This window comes from Crocuta crocuta, unplaced genomic scaffold (genome assembly GCF_008692635.1).
Source record: "Crocuta crocuta isolate KB4526 unplaced genomic scaffold, BGI_CrCroc_1.0 scaffold141, whole genome shotgun sequence".
Lineage (NCBI taxonomy): Eukaryota > Metazoa > Chordata > Mammalia > Carnivora > Hyaenidae > Crocuta > Crocuta crocuta.
The window spans coordinates 4,477,542-4,496,954 of NW_027527951.1; positions in this window are offsets into that span (position 1 = coordinate 4,477,542).

The window sequence follows — 19,413 nt, forward strand, 5'->3', positions numbered from 1 at the left end:
GTAGAGAAAAACTTCTAGGCGACCCGGGGCTTATGTCGGTAATTCGCGTTACCCTGGGCTCTTCTAAGTCTTCAGTTCCAGGACCATGGGTCCAACAGAGATTCCTACAAAATAGTGAGAAGAATACAGACAAATGTAGTATGGAATTCACTTGATGTCAGTTATGTCCTTTTGCATAATTTACTTCAGTTTTGTCCAATTCGGATGATGTAGACTTTTAAATATGTACAATGATCAGAAATAATTCTGGCCCATTAACTTTCAAAAAAGTGTGTTGTTTGTTTTTGCTTTTTTTTTTTTAATTACTCCTTATACAACAGAGTAGAGTTTTTATTTCTTGTTTAGAATCATTCAGGTTCTCGTGGTCATAATTCTGGACTTGGGTTCTCTTTCAAAATACTGTGTATGTGTTTGAAATGTAGGTGATCGGGCTGAACATGGACTGTTTTCAGGGTACAGGTGGGAGTTTAGCTTTGTTTTTACATATTCTATGGTGCAAGTTTCTTTCCATATCGTTTTCTTCTTTCCTTTAAAAATGAATTACAGTTATATGAGCATCTTCAAAATATATATTTTAGATAGTATATCTATCTTTATATATCGATTATACAGGTACATAATCAGTTTTACCAATATTTTGTTGAGCTTAAAATTACATTCAGCCTATTGAAGGAGGCTGTAAGACTCCAAGGTGAAAGTACACAGAATCTGGAAAATGCCAAATTAGAATTTTGTTGCCAGTGTTTACACAGGTATGGTAGGCACACAGAGAATATGTACCTATCACAGATAATTTTTAGTTGCTTTTGCCTAAAAAACTGATTCCAAAAGAGTTTAGGGTGAAATGCACAGCATGATAATGATGCATCCTTCTGATCAGAGATCAAACTGTTATTCCATCTGCAAAGGTACTGACTGGGACAGAAGACAATCAGCCTATCAGGCTAGCAGAGAGTAGTAGACTTTAAGTTGAATTTTCCCTGGGTACCTGTGCTCCTTTCTTCATCATTCATCTTATAAACAGTGAGAGTTTGCTGAATGCCAGACAGGTGCTGGGCACTGGGGATACAAGGTTAAATGAGACAGCAGCCCTATCTTCCAGAACTTATCATGGTACTGCAGGAAGAAAGGGTGAATTGGTAAATAAACACAGGTAAATGGGTAAATCACACTGAATATGGTAGCTCAGAATTAAAGACATTGTCTTGCTAGGCGTACGCACACATACACACAAAATATGCCCAATCTACCTCTCACTCTAAGCATTGTGCACATATTAATTGTGCTCTTCAAACTGTAAATGCAAGGGGGCTTGGGTGGCTCAGTCAGTTAAGTGTCTTTTGACTTTGGTTCAGGTATGATCTCGTGGTTCATGAGACTGAGCTCCACACTGGGCTATGTGCTGTCAGTGTAGAGCCTGTTTGTGATTCTCTCTCTTTTTCTCTCTGTCTCTCAAAATAAATATTTTTTTAAAAATGTAAATACCAGTCACATCATTACTACCACTCATCCCTGATTAAAATTCTTATTTGGTTTTCCATTCCTTTGAGGATAAAAACAAAACTCCCCAGTGTGTTTCATCCAGGTTTGGTGTCCTCTCGCTCTCTGGATCCTAGCCATGCAGGCTTATGATTTTTCTGAACAGCTTTATTGGGATACGATTTATACAGCATAAAAGTCACATTTCACCTATTTTAAGTATAGAATTAAAAAATTCTAGTATCACCACAATCTAAGTTTAAAACATTTCTACCACCCTGAAAGGAAACCTCATATCCCTTTATGGTCATTCCCTAGTCCCAACCCCTCCCGGCGCCGGGCAAGCCTTAATCCACTTTCCATCTTTATAGACTTGCCTTTTCTGAACATTTAATATAATCGTATAATATGTGTTCTTTTGTGACTGGCTTCTTTCACTGAGCATGATGTTTTGGGGGTTCATCCATGTTGTGAGCAAATGTCAGTACTTCATTTCTTTTTGTTTTAGAATCGTATTCTGTTGTATGGATCGACCACACTTCGTTTATCCATTCCGTAGTTGATGGATATTTGGTTGTTTCTCTGGGGAGATATGATGAACGATGCTACTATGAACATTCATGTACAACTCTTTGTGTGGACATATATTTTCACTGTTTCTGAGTAGATACCTAGGAGTGGAATTGCGGGCTCATGTGGTAAGTCTATGTTTAACCTTTTATAAAAAAATGTTTTCTAGGTTAGCACCACAATTTCCATGATTTCATAGACTCTCACCAGCAATAGATTAGTGGTCCGATTTTTCCACATCCTTGTCAGTGCTTGTTAATGTCTGCCTATTATAGCCACCCTCATGGTGTAAGGTGGTATCTCACTGTAGTTTTGATTTGCATTTCCCTAATAACTAATGTAGTTAGACATATGTTCCTGTGTTTATTGGACATTTGTATCTCTTCTTTGGAGAAATATTTATTCAAATCATTTGCCCATTTTTCATTGGATTGTCTTTTCATTATTGAGTTGGAAGTCTTCTTTATATATTCTGGATGCAAGTCATATATTAGATAAATGATTTGCATATATCTAGTCCTATTCTGAGGGTTGTCTTTGCACTTTATTGATGATGTCTTGTGAAGTGCAAAAGACTTTAATTCTTATTAAGTCCAATTTATCTATGTTTTTCTTTTATTTGTGTGCTTTTGATATTGTCCCTAAAAAATTAGTGCCTAGCTCAACTCTGTCTTATTTCTACTCTCTGCTCCTGGATTGTAAACCTCCCCCTCCTCCAACTGCAACTTTGTGTGTGCTACTCCCCCACAGACCACTCTTAAGTTCCCCTCCTCCCCACCTATGAACTTGAATCCACCCTTCAGCACACAGCACAGCCATTACCTGCTCTCTCCCTTGTAAAGCACTGACATAGGTACAGCTTTTCCTTTGTTTCAATAATTGTTTTATGAATATTTGTCCCTCCCACTATACTTTAAGCTTCTCAAAAATTCAATTGACCTGTTTTTGCTTACTATTACATCCCCATACCTAAAATCTCTTCCTGACAGGTAGGAGGTACTCGATATTCATTGAATAAATAAAGGAATGAAGCCCTAGAAAGACTTCACTGAGAAGGGGTCACTTGAACTGGATACTGAAGGAGGAGCTAGGGGTTTAGCAGGAAAAAACAAGTTAGGACAGACAACTGCAGAACGAAAGAATATAAACACAGAGAGAAGAGTAGGAAGTGATAAAGAGGAGTGAAGGGGCCTACAATGGCGAGAAGTCCACTGAGACAAGGCAAAGGGAGCACGCACATGCATGTGTAGAGGTCCAAGCAGCTGCGCCATGAGCAGCAGAAGATCACGGATGCGATGAGATGTTTGGATGTATGTAGGACAGTGACTGGCAGCAATCTGAGAAGCAGGGGGCTGGGTCAGGAAGGGGCGATAGACCATGAGACCCATGAAGAGATTATGTGGTCTTCTTGTACTGCCTTCTGTCTCTCTCATGCTGGCATCTTAGGGTTCACCAATGGAATGTGTTGTACCTCTCAGAAGTCATGCTTTGTAAAAGCTGGGTCAAAGAGAAGAACCCAAAAGGAGTCATCCATAATGATGAAATGTCAAACACCATAGCCCTTGTTTAGAGGGGACAGTTTGGTTAGCAAGCCTTCTGTATCATTTGGATGACAACCTGAAGGCGACAGGGCACAACCCTAAATAGGAACAAGTATACTCATGTTATTCTAGATTCACTATTCCATGTTCAGCCCAGCAAACCGTGCAATTTAAAAATGACAAAACCAGGCACATTTTAACATGTGAACAAGATTCCTCCAGCCCGTCTAATGAGAAGCCACAGTAATACTAAGAAAATTGGGTTGTGGTAACTAAGCTGCACAAAGTAAGTTAATATTCCAAAAGAGGCTATCAAATGGCAGTATGAAGAATACAATTTGAGGCATCACATATTTCCACTCTCCTTTTATTTTCTTTTTGATAATGTTTAAGAAAAACTTGTGAAGCTTATAGTTTCAGTAAAAAGAAAAAATTGTGAGTGCCCAATTTTTAATCCTTTCTGTTTATACTCTGGCAAGCAATATTTTAGGTGTATCTTCTTAAATTGGAACTTCTTGACTCATTGCAATGATTTATTTATGTTTTTGTTGTTTCTATTGACATTTCAAGGATTGGATTTTTAAGGTGCTTAACTTAAAATAAACCCTCATGCTGATAAGTTTGGAGCCCAGCAAAATTTGGAAACCACATGTTCACAGTGAAACGGGGAGAACTTCAAAATTCACAGATCCAAGCTAACCTTAGGATGAAACCAGAAATGTTGCAGAATCTGTGTGCATTGGTTTGCCTTCTTTCACGTATGTGATGGAAAATGCCAAAAGCTACAAAATGAGGATTCATGGACAAACGAACACCTCCTGGAATTAAATGTTCCCATCTAGTCTCTAAATATCCTTTCTGGTTATCATTCCTGTGGCTTATCTTAGTCCACACTTTATGGAGATATTTTCCCCTAAGAAAAAAATATATACCAAACTCAACCCTTTCTCAGATTTGTCAGCTAATTTGATGTGGAATGGAAGCTTTGCTAATAATATCTATGTAACAAAGTTTATTTCTGTATTTTCTTTTGATTTGTATTGATCTTGAGCTGAGTTATTTGTTCAATCTTGGTTTAAGATAAATTTCTGCAGATCATTGCAGGTTTGCATTTAAAAAAAAAAAAAATTATGCTCTCTAGACATTTTTCCAGGCCGAATAGTTCATAAAATGTAGGCTGGCATTTTTAGCCTTAATATATGGGGAAAATAAGTCTGTGTTGATATCTTGGTCACGATTTAAGACTACTGTCTTTTACTTCTAATGTTGTTGAAAATGTTTTCCCTTAATTTTCCATCGTTCCAGTTTATTTCGTATGCTTGCAACTTAAAACGCAAGACATGCATTTTCCATTCCGGCCACTTGAGGGAATCAGACTTTAGAAATGGCAGATAATTTAGATCTTTATTTCAAAAGGTAGGAGAATAAATATTTATTTGTTGACAAAATGGTTCTCATGTCACTTGGACATCAAGGAGATCACAGAGCCCAAGTTCTGAGATAAATTACTCTTTATATACTTTATATCCAGGTGGAAAAAGAGGAATTGCTGATGAATGGGAGTCCGGGGAGGTACTAAGTGAGGGCCCCACATACAATTTATGATCAGCACTCTTGGACTTCAGAATGATTAATACCGTCAATTCTCACTGGAATAAGAGCTGTTTTAGCCCAGGAGAGGACTGTATATTACTGTTTATAGAAGCAGATAACATCAAAGTAACCCATGGCTTGTGTTAAGCAAATACAAAACTCTGGGTCAACGCAAATTAATCCTAAAGGAGTAAAGGAGAGTTCTTAATGACTGTGAGATCTATACATTATCACTTTTCATTCAAGTGGTGGAAAATGGTCAACCTATTGATGAGATTTGCAACTGGCCTCCTTTACTGCATTGTGCTAACAGCTGCATAATAACATATTCTCTGATAAAAAGCCTTATTATCTATACATCTGTAGTTTGTTAATGAAGTGTAGAAGTCTATGCAATTTTAAAATTACATTCGGGAGCTTCTGAACCATTTTAATATTATGTTTCACAACAAAAATGGAGCAAATCACATTATACTTTATATATTCTTACACTTTAAGTGGCTGTGTGGATGGATGAATTAAAGACTGTGCTCTTATCTACATTATACAAAACAGATGTTATTTCAAGGGCATATCATAAGGAAATTTTTTCCCCAAATGATGTTACTCAGTGAGTAATGATATATTCTTTTGGTTTTAAGGAAGATGGGAAATTCATAAACAAAAGAAAAATATATGTAGATATTAATATTTAAATGTTTTATGTACACGTTTTAAAGAACATTTTGGAGATTTTGTGTACAATTCAAAGAAATTGTGGATAAAGTACGTTCCTCAGCAAACATTTTTCTGTTTCTCTGGTTTTTGCTTTAACACATTTTTGCCCCCAAATTTTTAATCCTTTCATTGCTCCGTTTGGGTTATATCACATATCCATCTTCTAGATTCCAAATGGATTATGGAATGCCAGCCTTCTTCAGATAGGCATAGTGATAAATTAAGATTTATTAAAATCAGCTTACTGTCCTCTGCCTGACATAAAGTGTATAAAGTAACACTTTTCTTTTTTCTCCGACGAATTCATGTCTTACCAATTTCAAAAAGGTAGGAATCTAATTGGCTTGAATTTTACATCCTTTTTTCTTCTCGTTCAGATTTTCTAAAAGTTGAGAGGTAATTGGCAACTGACTAATCTGCTAATTACTTAATCCAACCTCTGACTGAGCAAATTGATTTCCTTTGGAAAACACTCAAAGGAAAAATAAACTAGTCAATGAAATGACCGTGTAGAAAAGTTTTGAATTATTTTAATATTTAAAGATTATTTTGCTTACATCAGTGGCTTGAACTCAGATTCCTAAGATTAGTATTTGACGAGAGGTTTTATTACATAATTTAAGGCAAAAAGATTATCTTAGTCTAAATGATACCTAGAGACATTATATTATCCCAGTGAGTGTTCCTGTGACATTTTTATTATTCAGTGTTTACTAATCTGTGTGTATTTCCACCAAGTCATGTAAAATTAGGAAGCACTTTGTTCTGCCCAGTCATGAAACAGGGCAGGTGTAGCCATCCTGAAGGTGAGCATTCAAACAGTAGTCTTAAAAGCGTTGTCTGCTCACACTTAACATGGCTGAGCGTCATTACAGGGTCACAGATATATGCCATTTCTGATATGATTTTCTTGAAAACTTACGTCATCATGTAAAAGATGTTATCATATCAAATTGTTTACATCCTTCTCTACAGGCCACATTTTTAGCATCATAACCCAAATGCTTGTAGATCCTTCTAATGATTGGCCAACAACTAATCAGCTCAGACAACTGAAGCACCCCATCCAGTGATGTCTTTTTTGGCAGTGTTATTGTTAGATTAATAAGGCTCTTTGTTTACCATTTTTGTTTATCGAAGCATTTCACTTTGGATTTTTGTTAATTTTGTTAATGTTTTATTTATTTTTGAGAGAGAGGCACATGGTGAGACTGGGGGAGGAGCAGAGAGAGGAAGACACAGAATCCAAAGCAGGGTCCAGGCTCGGACCTGTCAGCACAGAGTTCGACTTTGGGCTTGAGCTCACAAGCTGTGAGACCATGACCTGAGCTGAAGTCGGGCGCTTAACCGACTGAGCCATCCAGGCGCCCCTTCTTCTTTGGATTTTTGTAATCGCATGAGCCAATCAGGGAAGATAGAACCCATTTAACAGATGGGAACCCTGAGTTCCAAGAGTCCAAAGCTAAGCCTACGTCATAGAGTCCAAGGTCAAACAACAAGTTATTGTGACTCAGGAGAAGTGTGCAGGCACTATGACACTTAGAGATTCTTTTCATAAGCTGGTTCCCCAAATGATTTGCAGAGTTGTAGTGAAGCTATTTTCAAAAGCTCTGCTTGCATAGCAGAGTACTTCAACATATCTGTAAATATCATCCATATTAGGTAGTAGACAACCATTGGGATTCTGATCTGGCTATGATCATTGTTGATAAAAACCCATGATAAAGGAAGATGCTGCCACAGAAACAGTAACCAGTGTATTGGATTATGAGGACGACTTTTTTGTTTTGCTTTACTGCTTTTTATATTCAGGGGGGAAAAGGAATTCATTCCAATATCTATCAATTTCCTTTTAAGTAAAAATTTGTAAACTGTGCATTTATATACATATTTGCCTACTGTGTAAATTTCCAAACCAGTATCTATTAGGAAGTAATGGTACTTTACCTTTCAGTTGTGACATGGTAAGGAATTAAGGCAACTTTTCTCAAGTGCTTCTTCTATTATTCTGCTCCCCCCGTCAACACACACACAAAATGAATATCTCATATTTTTCTACTACTTATAAAGGGTAAAAAAAAAAAAAAAACCCCACTGACAGTATCTGGAATAGTAGGATATGCAAGCTACTTATTAACATGGAGTTTATTCCCTCCCCCACCTCCCCCATTAGAATCTGCAACTATCACTTTTCTTGGGTTCTTATCAGTCATTTTAACAGTACTAGCCACTTGGGCTACCCTATCCATTGAGAGTTTATAGTGACTGTAAATCTATTAAGCTACAATTTGCACATAATAAAATGAAACAGCACGTAGTTAAATGAAAGGCTCAATTCTGAGCTGCCGAACATTTTCCAGGAAAAGTCATTGAAACTGCTTCTGCTACTGCTCTCTGCCTTTGAGAAATTCAATCATGCTGATTGAGGAAACCTGGAGAGAGTTGGCTGTTCCTTCCTCCTGTTCATAATTGCCCTGTAGACCATTTAATCATCTGTAGATGAAACAAAGCTGGTGCTGTAGAGGGCCGGAAACAAAGGCATGCGCTTATCAATTGCTTCCTACCCACCCTGCAGAGCCAGCACCCATCTCTGAGCCAGCCTGCCGTCAGGCAGGGGAGCCGCAGGCAGACAGGATCTTCCGGTTGTCAGTACGGTGGCCTCTCTGAATGCCTTTATTTTATTACAGTAAAGTGCACACTGGCCAAGTTTTTAAGAGCTAAGTTCAGAGCAGAGAATGAGGTCTTTCTACTTGCTGGAGAATGCAGATGGGCATAGATATACTGGCAAGACAAGAACTTGCTGGGTACCAATTTGACAAGAAGAAATGAAAGAGTCCTGCCTGGTATTGACTGAGCCAAACAAAATGATTGACCATGAATGACCATCTGCAAATAAATTTCAATATAAGCATGACGTATATCTATACTGCAGATATTATCTGTGACATAACCAACCAGGTGCTATGTGTGCATATTTTGGCACATCACCCTGAAAGCTTAATTTTCTTTTTCTTCTTCTTTCTTTTTTTTTTTTTGTTTTGTTTTGTTTTGTTTGTTAGGAGCCGGTTTCGTTGCCCCTTGTTGGTGGGTGACCTTGGCCCCTAGCGCACAAAAGATCTGGTCAGAAACCACATGCCCGGTTTTATTAAGTAAGAAAAGAAGACAGGCTGGCAAGTGGAGACACTGAGAACCAGAAAACCTGATACATCGTACTAATTGACTTGGAATATTAGCTTTGTGTAGAGTCACGCAATCCTTTTTCTCTCGAATATAGACAATGTGGCCAACAGCTTAAGCCCCATAGGGAAGTGTGTGAAGCTGTCATAAACTACGATAACTGTTTTAAGAATGAATTGGGGTGAATATTACCTTTAGCAAAGAGTTCCTAAAGAACAGTTACACTGTTTGGAGCTGTCCATTGGATCATTAGAAAACAATGTGTTACGTTTTTCATTCTTATGCTTTTCCTGTCAGCAGGCAATTTTTAAGGAATTCTAATTCTAAAAAACACTCACCTCTGGCTAATGTGTGCCAGTGAAGTTCTATTCACTGAATCAACAGTTCTCTGTTACCTGTTCCTTCAGGTAGAACATTGTCTGATAGCCCCGCTCTTTCCCAGGCTTCTGTGCGCGGACCTTTGCTGCCTGCAAACAGTGAGGACACCTGTTTTCTGAGCAAGGAAGGCCAGCATCTGAAATCTTAGGAATGGGGCTGCTATTGAAAAAGGGGTGCTTGATAAGGCAGCCTCTGTGATAGGCAGCGGAAATTTGATAATGAAAGGAGATGCTTAATAGATTAATCTGGTGTGATTTGCCAAAACACAGGGTTTTCTGGAAGATTATCCACACTCGCAATAGGAAGCCCTTTGTTTTGTGAAAGTCTCCACTTATCATTGTATTCTTTATCTCAATAAGAAACATAATGGTTTACTTGTTTACACGCATGGTAGATATATTCAGAGCTGGGCTGTGGGGCTGTGAACTCCCTTTCATTTGAAATGTTTCCAGCATGCAGGTTATTAGCTAAGGGGGAACAAGCAGTTGGACACATATAAAATTTAAATCTGCCTTGCTTAGATTGGCAGGAAGGACTGTTATTTCATCCACTGGGAAAAGGTTTTATTTCCTGCTCAAATACTTTTGGAGGAAAATCACAAGCTCATTTGTAGCCATCATATATGAATGTGTATATGTTTTTAGAGCTTAAGTGGTCTGTCTACAGAAATGGACTTCTTGCTGTCAACTGGTTATTTCCCACTAAATTTTAATTATTTCATTAGCCTGTCTTGCTCCTTCTATTTTGTTCAACTTACCATAAAGTGTGACTTATGCCTTTACGTTATTTACATTGACCGTGCAGCTCAAATCTAGCCCTTGATGCATCTTGAACAATACCGCGTTGGTTTCTGGAATTGATTTTTAAATATCTCACATATCCGGCGGGACAGGACTTCCAAAGCACAGTGCTCCCACTCTAAAAAGAAACAAAAAATAGCCCCATGGTTGAACACAACTTGATTAAAGCTCTCCCAGCCTTTTTTTTTTTTAACCAATCCTCTCTATTGACAGAAGTCTTTTTTTTGTTCTCACATAAAATAAAGCTTGCCAGAGGAAATAAATATCTGTACGTTTTAGCACAGATACAGATTTTATATGCCGGGCTCCCAGAGTCTCCCTGCTGAGGTTCAAATGATTGTGTCCCTGACCTTTAGTAAGAACAGCTAAAACATGTATTGGCTGGCTATGATATGCTGGGCATTGTACAGGGAACTTTTTAGAGTGTTTTTTTTTTTTTTTAAATGTAATCCTCACAACAATTACTCTTGCCTTCACAGTTGGGAAACAAATATGAGGTCAGTAATTGCCTAGGGTTGCAACCTAGCAGTTACAAAATTAGGGCTTGAACCTAGGTGCTGGGCCATCTGGAGAGTGCGTCTCTGGCTACTCCATTTCATTGCTTCTTGGGTCACTTGACTTTCCTTGTTATTCAATATTTAAGGAAACGGAGAGTGAGGGAGGGGGTGGTTATTTTTATAGAAGTGTGTGAAGAAGAAATGATTCCCAACAGGGAAGTTTAGGAGACATGTAGAATACACTATCCACTGCTTTACTATGCTGCTCTTTCTGCTGCTGTTGGAGACTTCAGGCCATTGAATGGTCTTTGCCAGGAAGAGTCATTATATCATGTGTGCTAGAAGAAGAGACTGGGGGATATAGAAATTAAGCAAAAATGGGGGTGAAAATCTGATAAACCTATCAGAAGACAATGGATCTCCAAAGACTTGTCTGTCTAGACCAACCGATGGCTACAAACAACAGCTGCTGTCTCCTTCAGCTGAAAATGGATCCAGTGCTGGGACAAATTACCACCAGGTAACACATGGAACCATGTGAAAAATGGCGTCATGCCTTCTTTGAACAGGTTTTGAAGCTGAAAGCACTGGAACTTTAGGCTTTGCATTTATAGTTTTTGTTTCATATTTTACAGTTGGTTGAGGCACATATGGCTTTTCTGTCTTTCTTTTCCAGTCCTCTAGTTAACCTAAATTGGGGCTATTCTTGCCGAAAAATAACTTTTCACTGGGGGATCAATCTATATCACATATTTTGAAATTGCAGTCAAGTGGTCTAACTTGAGTCTGTGATTTCATTTTTCAAATGTTTTCTAAGATGTTTCCTGATTAAAATGTTTGTCTCAGTGTAGTGTCATTATATATTCTCATCTATTTAGCTTTTGATTTCACTATATATATATATGTTTTTCTAATGTGAATCATTTTGATCACTCTACGGAGAGTAAGCGCCAGTCATTCTGGTATCTCAAGTACAGCAGCACGTATTTTCAGTTTATTTATATAAGGAATATGCCTCCTCTAAGTTGTGTTTCTGAATGGAAATGTATGGCTGCATGACCAGACCTGAAAACCCTGGTATTTCCTTTTCATAGATGTTAAAACACCATGAATAAGCAGGATTCCTCACCATCAAGCACCTTCATGGTTAATTAAATCTCTGCACAGAGACACATAGAAGACTCATGTCTCTGCAGTGCAGTAATGGAGTCCCAGGGATAAACACAGGAAGAAAATTGCTTGTTGGGCTTGGAATGTTTTCACTAGGAGCTGGCTACTTCAAATAACTTATTTTTTGTTGACTCTAATTATTTATGTAGACTGGAGCAATTTTATTTTCAGGAATAGCCATAGTCAGCTCTCCTCCAAAATAGTAATAAGGAGTCCCATTTGAAAAAAGATTAACATGAACAGTCACATTAAATTCTGGCTGCACATTTATAGAAAGCTTTGAATCACATAAAAATCTCCATTTTATAAACTTCCCTACCCAGTTTTAGTATTAAGTACAAGCCACATGAAGTAGGAATGCTTTGTACCTTGAGGATTCAGACAATTCTGCCTAGAATGTCTTATTTATTTTTCATTATTCTTTCTATGTTATTTATGTATCGTTTTAATTATTTCTTAAATTTTGTCCTTTTTTTTCACCAGTAAATGCTTTTTATCTCCTCCTGTATGAATACTATTAGGTTTCCACACAAGGATCAGATCCTACCACATAAACATTCTCTACAGCTTTCCCTGGGAAAATACACAGCTATATACTAAATATTTCTCAAATCTCTCCCTTTGAATATATCTCATCCACCATCACTCTTGTTCATTCCCCCATCATTTTTCACAGAGGCCACAATAGTCCCCTACCTAGTTTACCACACCTACTCTGGCCTCCTCCAATCCATTTTCTACCTTGTGATCAAATGAAGTGTTCTAAAAGTGTAAATCAGGGGCTCCTGGGTGGCTCAGTCAGCTAAGCATCTGACTTCGGCTCAGGTCATGATCTCATGGTCCGTGAGATCAAGCCCTGCATCAGGCTGTGCACTGGCAGCTCAGAGCCTGGAACCTGCTTTGGATTCTGTATCTCCCTCTCTCTCTGCTCCTCCCCAACACACACACTCTCTCTCTCTCTCTCTCTCAAAAATAAGTAAGTATTTAAAAAAAATGCACTTCAGCTCAGGTCATGATCTCATGGTTCGTGGGTTCAAGCCCCGTGTTGGGCTCTGTGCTGTCAGCTCAGAGCCTGGAGCCTGCTTCAGATTCTGTGTGTGTCTTACTCTCTCTCTCTCTCTGCCTCTCCCTGTTTGCACTCTGTATCTCTCTATCAGAAATAAATAACCGTTAAGAAATAATAAAATAAAAGCGCAAATCAGATTGTCATTTTGTTTAAAACCCTTGCCATCGCTCCCAGGATAAAGCCCTATATCATCGTCGAGCCCCTCCAGCCCCCCTTCTGTGACTGTCTTGCTCCTTCCCTGCCCCGCAGGGACACTAGCCTTCTTTTGGCACGTTGGTATCCCTGTTTTATGTCCTGTTGTATAGATTCTGCACATGCTCTTCTACCAGCCTGGAATATTCTTTCGTCTCCTGTCACTTGTCTCAAGGAAGCTTCTCGTCACCTCTCTGAATCAGTCACATCTTCCTATGATCCTTCTGAACCCTGGGAACCTCTCTTCTCCAGTATCTATTGCAGAAGTGCCTTTATACTAACTTACGTGTGTCTCTCTTCCCGCTGGGGGTAAAACCCCAAGACACTATCACAAAGACACGCCCTCGCTCTTGTACTCATAAAGCAGGCACTCAATAAGGATATATTGAATGATGAATTAACAGGTTGAAAAATGAAATGCAGATTTCGCTAATATATTTGAGATAAGTCCCAAATTAAACTAAACAACCTAAGCTGACAACTTTTCATTACCAAGAATGAGATCCATCTTGTCTCACAAGTCGTGCTATCTGAGGCATGGTCAACAGATGGTGAAGCAAAATAGAGCAAATCTCCCTCTTGCACAGCAGCCTAGAACTTTGGATCCCCACCAATAATATGAGGGTCAGGCAAGTTTGTCAGCCCTTCCCAGGGATACATCCTACTTCTCCCAGCCCGTGGATCTCCAGGGCACATGCACTACACTTTCCAAATATGTAAACCCAGCATTGTGCTAACAGGTGAGCAAGTGTAGGAAATGCTTTATAATACCATGCTCTGCCATCTCATTTGCTCAACTTATTGGTTCTGTGCACACCATGTGCCTTGTAGTGATGTTGATGCCCAGAAATTGTGAAATTTTGCAGAAAAAAAGTAGTTTTATTCAAAGTTTCAGTGAAGACAGGGGGAAAAAAGTCCTTGTTCCAACAACACGCAAGCTGCAGCACCACTGAGAAGCTTATAAACTGGGATGGTAAGATCTTGATACCACCAGGAGCATAAGCTCCTTTACCCAGTGCTGCCAAGAGACATATAGAAGCAAATCCCAATCTGAAGTCTTATCTCCACCCTTTCCAACTGATGACCTGCTGTTGTGACAACTCATTAAGACTTGTGGTAGACTTCTATTCAACAATCCCAGAATGTTCCAAGCCCTGTGCTCAGGTCAGAGATCCTGCCCTCAGGATCCTTCTGAAGCACAGAAAGGTGAAAGACATTTATTGTACCAAGGGCTGGAGAATTGAAAGAATGCTTCATGGAAGAAATTACACTTGAGCCAGACCTTGGAGGGAAAGTAGAGTTCACCAAGCAAAGTTAGTGATAAAGAGCATCTCAGGCAGAGGAAAGAGCTTGACCCAGAGGAGGAAGGTGTGAGACTGTAAGGCAAATCCAGAGAGCTGAAGCTAATTAATTGTGGCTGGAGTTCAGTGAGGAGGAAGGGCAAATAAAGAAGTTAGAAGGGGGCGCCTGGGTGGCTCAGTTGGTTAAGCATCCGCCTTCAGCTTAGGTCATGATCTCATGGTTTGTGGGTTCAAGCTCCGCATCAGGCTCTGTGCTGACAGCTCAGAGCCCGGAGCCTGCTTCAGATTCTGTGTCTTCGTCTCTCTCTACCCCTCCCTTGCTCATGCTCTATCTCTCTCTCTGTCTCTCAAAAATAAATAAATGTTAAAAAAAGTTTTAAAAAAGAGAAGAATGCTGCTAATTATCTATTAGTGGATCATGGATGGAAAGAGTAACTGTTGCCCTTCCTACATTGTGTCCACGTGTTGCCTCTTTTCTCTTCAAGTAGCATGGAACATAATTTAGCCTGCCCTCCCTTGAGCTCTATTGCAGCTTGCAGGGTTGCAGCATCTGGCATTCTATTGAGCATTATGTGACAGTCGAAATGAACAATCTGGAGCTCATACTATTAGTATATTAGTTTAGTGTTGCTGCATGACAAATGACCAAAACTTAGCTGTTTGAACAACAAAAAATGTATTCCCTCACAATCTCTCTAGGTCAGAAATGCAGATGTGGTATGGCTGGGTTCTCTGTCCAGATTCTCGCAGGGATGAAATCAGTGTCCGCTACTGCGGCTATTTTCAGTTAAACCTCGGGTTCTCTTCCAAGTTCATGATTATTGGCAGAATTCATTGACCTTGAATTGGTAGGGTTGAAATCCCCATTTCTTTACTCACTCCGAGGCAGGGGACACTCTCAGCTTCTCGAGGCCACACAGAGCCCTTGTCTCCTGGCCTCTCTATTTTCAAGTCAGCGGCCATGCATGCTTCAGAGGCTTCTCATGGTTTGAGTCTCTGACTTCCTTTTTACTAGTGATAAAGCACTCCCTTCTTTTACAGGGCTCATGTGATTAGGTTAGGCCCATCCAGATAATCTCCTATTTTATGTGCATATAACATAATCTAAATATGGGAGTAAAATCCATCCTATTCATAGAGACTTTGCAGGGTGTGTATAGCAGGGTAGGCAATCTTGGGAAACTTAGAATCCTTTAATTCTGCCTAACACAGTGAGTCATTACAATGGCTGTGATTCAGCTTAGTGTAAACACAGGATGCAATGACCATGATAAATCCCCTTGAAACTACCTACCACCTGCCTCCTAAACTTTATCCCACTGGTCTACCATTCATAACACTGAAGTTGTTCCACAGATGTTACTCTTCTAGTTTGACCAACAAACCAAGAGACACTGTGTGTAGAGGCTACATACTGACCAAGATGAAAAGGAAGAGAATAGCTGGAGTATTCCTCTCCATTTCTTTCATATGGGCTTATTCATGTGGATTGATCTAATAGAATGGCTGATTACCAGCTGGGATACTCCAGTAGACAGTTATTGTTTTTCACTGTCATGCATTCATTGGCCTTCTTCTGGCAAGAGCATCCTTAGTTTCCTTTGTTAACCACCCTTGCCCTCACTGGGACTTGGGTGGAAATAATCCCTGCCTAGTAATCAGGAGAGTATTAGACCCAGACCTGCCTATGAGGATACAAAAACTCTCTGGTCACAATGATTTCCTCAAGGATGTACATGCAACCCAGCCTGAGACAACTAGTACCAATAAGCCCTGAATTTTCACTAGAACTCTTTGGAAAAAGAAGCTCTCTTTTATTGGTGATAGAATGCCTCAAGCAGGGTTTCTTAACTTCAACACTTTTGGCATGTGGTGTCCAATAATATTTTGTTAAGGGAGGAGGTCTTTTGCCCTCTATCTCCTAGATGCCAGTAGCACTCCCCACTCCCATCCCCAGTTACAAGAAAGTGTATCTACAAATTGTCAGATGTCCCTTGGAGGACACATACAGAGAACAGAGCTGAGACATGTTGAGGAGCAAAATCTGATGGCATCAGCTGGACACTTTTGAATCTTTTCTTACCCTAGACTTTTTAGTTGTATGCAACAATAAAGTCCTTTCTCTGCCTAAGCCTCTTTGGTTTGGGTTTCTTTTTTACTAAATCGGGCACTTTGGATGAAAAAGATACCAAAAAATCAACTTCAAGCAATTACTAGAATTACTCTATTCTATTAATGTGAGTCCAGGTCAAATGCATAGGAAAATGAGTTTGTTAAAGAAAAAATATGTGGAACTAAATGGTATACTTCATCAAATTCATAATACTGTCTTTTTCTTGCCTAGAATGCTTCATTTAAAATTTGTCTTCATAGCCAAATAAGTAGTAGTTGCCTGACTGATAGCTGTCATAAGCCTCTGAAAGTTCCCCCAAAGGCCTTCCCCCAAAGAGGTACTAAAAAGTGTATTTAGTAGGACTTTTCAGGTGCCAATTAGAGAACCAAAACCTCAATTAACTGAAATAAATGTATTTAATTCATCAAAAAAAAAAAAAAAAAAGGCAGGGAGGCCTAGAGATGGAGCTGACCCAAGAATAACTAAAATCATTCTCCTCATTTTCCCCCAATCTCTACTGCTCCCTGAACATCGATTTATGTTTCCCTTGATACAAAATAGCTTCTTAAAATGACATAAAACAGCCACCAATGGCTCCCCAATATTCTGTTGCCCATCTATGGAAGAAGGACCTCTCTTCATCTCTGTATACCTCAAGTTCAATCATGTTAGTCTAGTGAACAGTATTGGATATAGTATCTTTTCCTGGATCAATCAGCTGTGGACAGAGGATGGGGTACTTCGATGGGCCCTGTGCCTACTGCCTCTAACCAGTGCTGTGGGGTCATATAAGGACATGACAAACCCCTGTAGGAACCATGTGGACTGGGGTAGGGGGTATTCTTAGAAAAAGCGGGAAGAAGCTTTGAGCAGTTATTTTGGAAGGAAGGCTCTCAAGGGAAACTCATTTGAAACTTTTTCCTTGAGGCAATTAATATTAGGTCCTGCTATACTTATATTGTTCCTTCAAGGTTACTTTAGTTCAGTCCATTAGCAACTTGGATAGGGCGTAATGATCCTAAGATGCACAGCCCTGTGAAACAAAAGGAAAAAGAAAAGAAAAAGGCTTCCCCAGGCACACAGCAGAGCCTCATTAATGGTGGCCTTGTTAAATAAAGCTTATAGATATAACTGATAGGACCCAGCCCAGACATTGTAAGTGGTATTTGTAGCAGGTCCAGGTATCAGAGTCGCACAGCCTTTTGGACAGATCCATTGTTTGTGGACCTTTAGCTGGATCTGGATCTTGGTGCCCTGTTGATGCCAGAGTCTGTCTCCTAGGTTCCCAGAGGACTGGCTGGAGTGTTGGATGCAGTACAAATTCCTCATGTATTAATGCAGTTGAGAAACTTGTACATGTTCTTTTTTTTTATTATTTTTTTGTAAACCCAGTTACACAATGGCTGGGGCTAGAGTGCAGGAGAGGGGAGGAAGCTGCTGGCCTCACAGAACGCTCTAGTTTTCCATGGAAAATAACCTATCATCTTGGTAAGCCCGCAAGCTGATTCACATCTTCTTGACCTCACAAAGATAACCAGAGGGAAAATGTTTATTTGATGAGTTCTGAGTCCTAATCCTGAAAACTCATCAGTAGCTTGAAGAAAGAAAGGGGGAAAAAAACCCTCAGCTATTCCACTGATTTGTACTACTTGCACAGAGGTCAACAAGGGTGGTTAGAAAACTTGTAAACTACAAAGCAGCAATTACTAAATATTTTTTCTGCAAGAACAAATGAGCTTCACAAGGATTCTAGCCTAAACCAGAGCCAAAAGAAATTTTAAAAATCCAGGCCAACACTCAGAGCCAAATGGAAGAAGGTGTGTTATTCTTCCCTCCCCTCTTATGGAGATAAACGGTATGGAGATAAGGCGAGCATATAATATATCTCCACTTCAGCTTCCAGGGCTGGTTTTACATCTCTGCAAAATGTATCTGAGGTAAGTTACAGTTAGGGAAAAGGCACAAGTCCGTCAGTTTTTAGCTTAGTTTTGGACATCTTAGACCTATTCATCTAAACACTGCTTTTCAAACATTTTTCTTCAGCAATTGCACATGTAACCTCATTCAGAACCCCAAAATATAAAACAAAAAATATGGAGCTGCTGTGGCCGAAATGGGAGGGAGGCCCAGAGTTCTATGTGCTTGGCTTCCCCCTCTTTCCTCAGGATTCCACAGAAAACCACTGACTTAAATCACTCTTAACTCGAACACCTGGACAAAAGTCACACCACAGTCACCTCTAGACACTTGCAAGACCTGGGGCAGATTCTTCAGATGGTGCCATGGGTCAAGCTTGCCCTCGTGTGTCTCTGGGTTCTAGACTATTATTATACTTTCATGAAGATGGGATTTAAAGCTGGGAGCCAAAAATGGAAGACTTGGAAATAGGGAGTGGACCACCTGCAAAAGTGAGTTGGCCAGTTTCCCACAGCATGAAATGAGGCTAAATTTGCTAAGAAGTAATTGGCAGTCCTTTCCACTCATAGAAAAGCACAAAAAGACCTTGCTACCACAGTAATCACCAGCCCTGAACTTTTAGTCCCTGTCTGAGTCACTGTCTGACTTTGTCCCAAACACTGAGGACAAAAGGTAGAGGGATTGAGACCCCCCTTGTCGAGGTGGCCCCAGTTACTCAGCTTTCAGACTAGGCCTTTCGTGGGGTCCCAGCTGTCAGGTAGCAGAAATCAGACTGGGACCACAAACAGATGGGATTTGTAGGATTTGCGAATCAACTTGCTACCTGATGGCGTGCTACCTATGGGCTGTAAGAACTGAAATTTGATCCGTATAAAATCTTGCAAGAATAACTTACTGCTTTT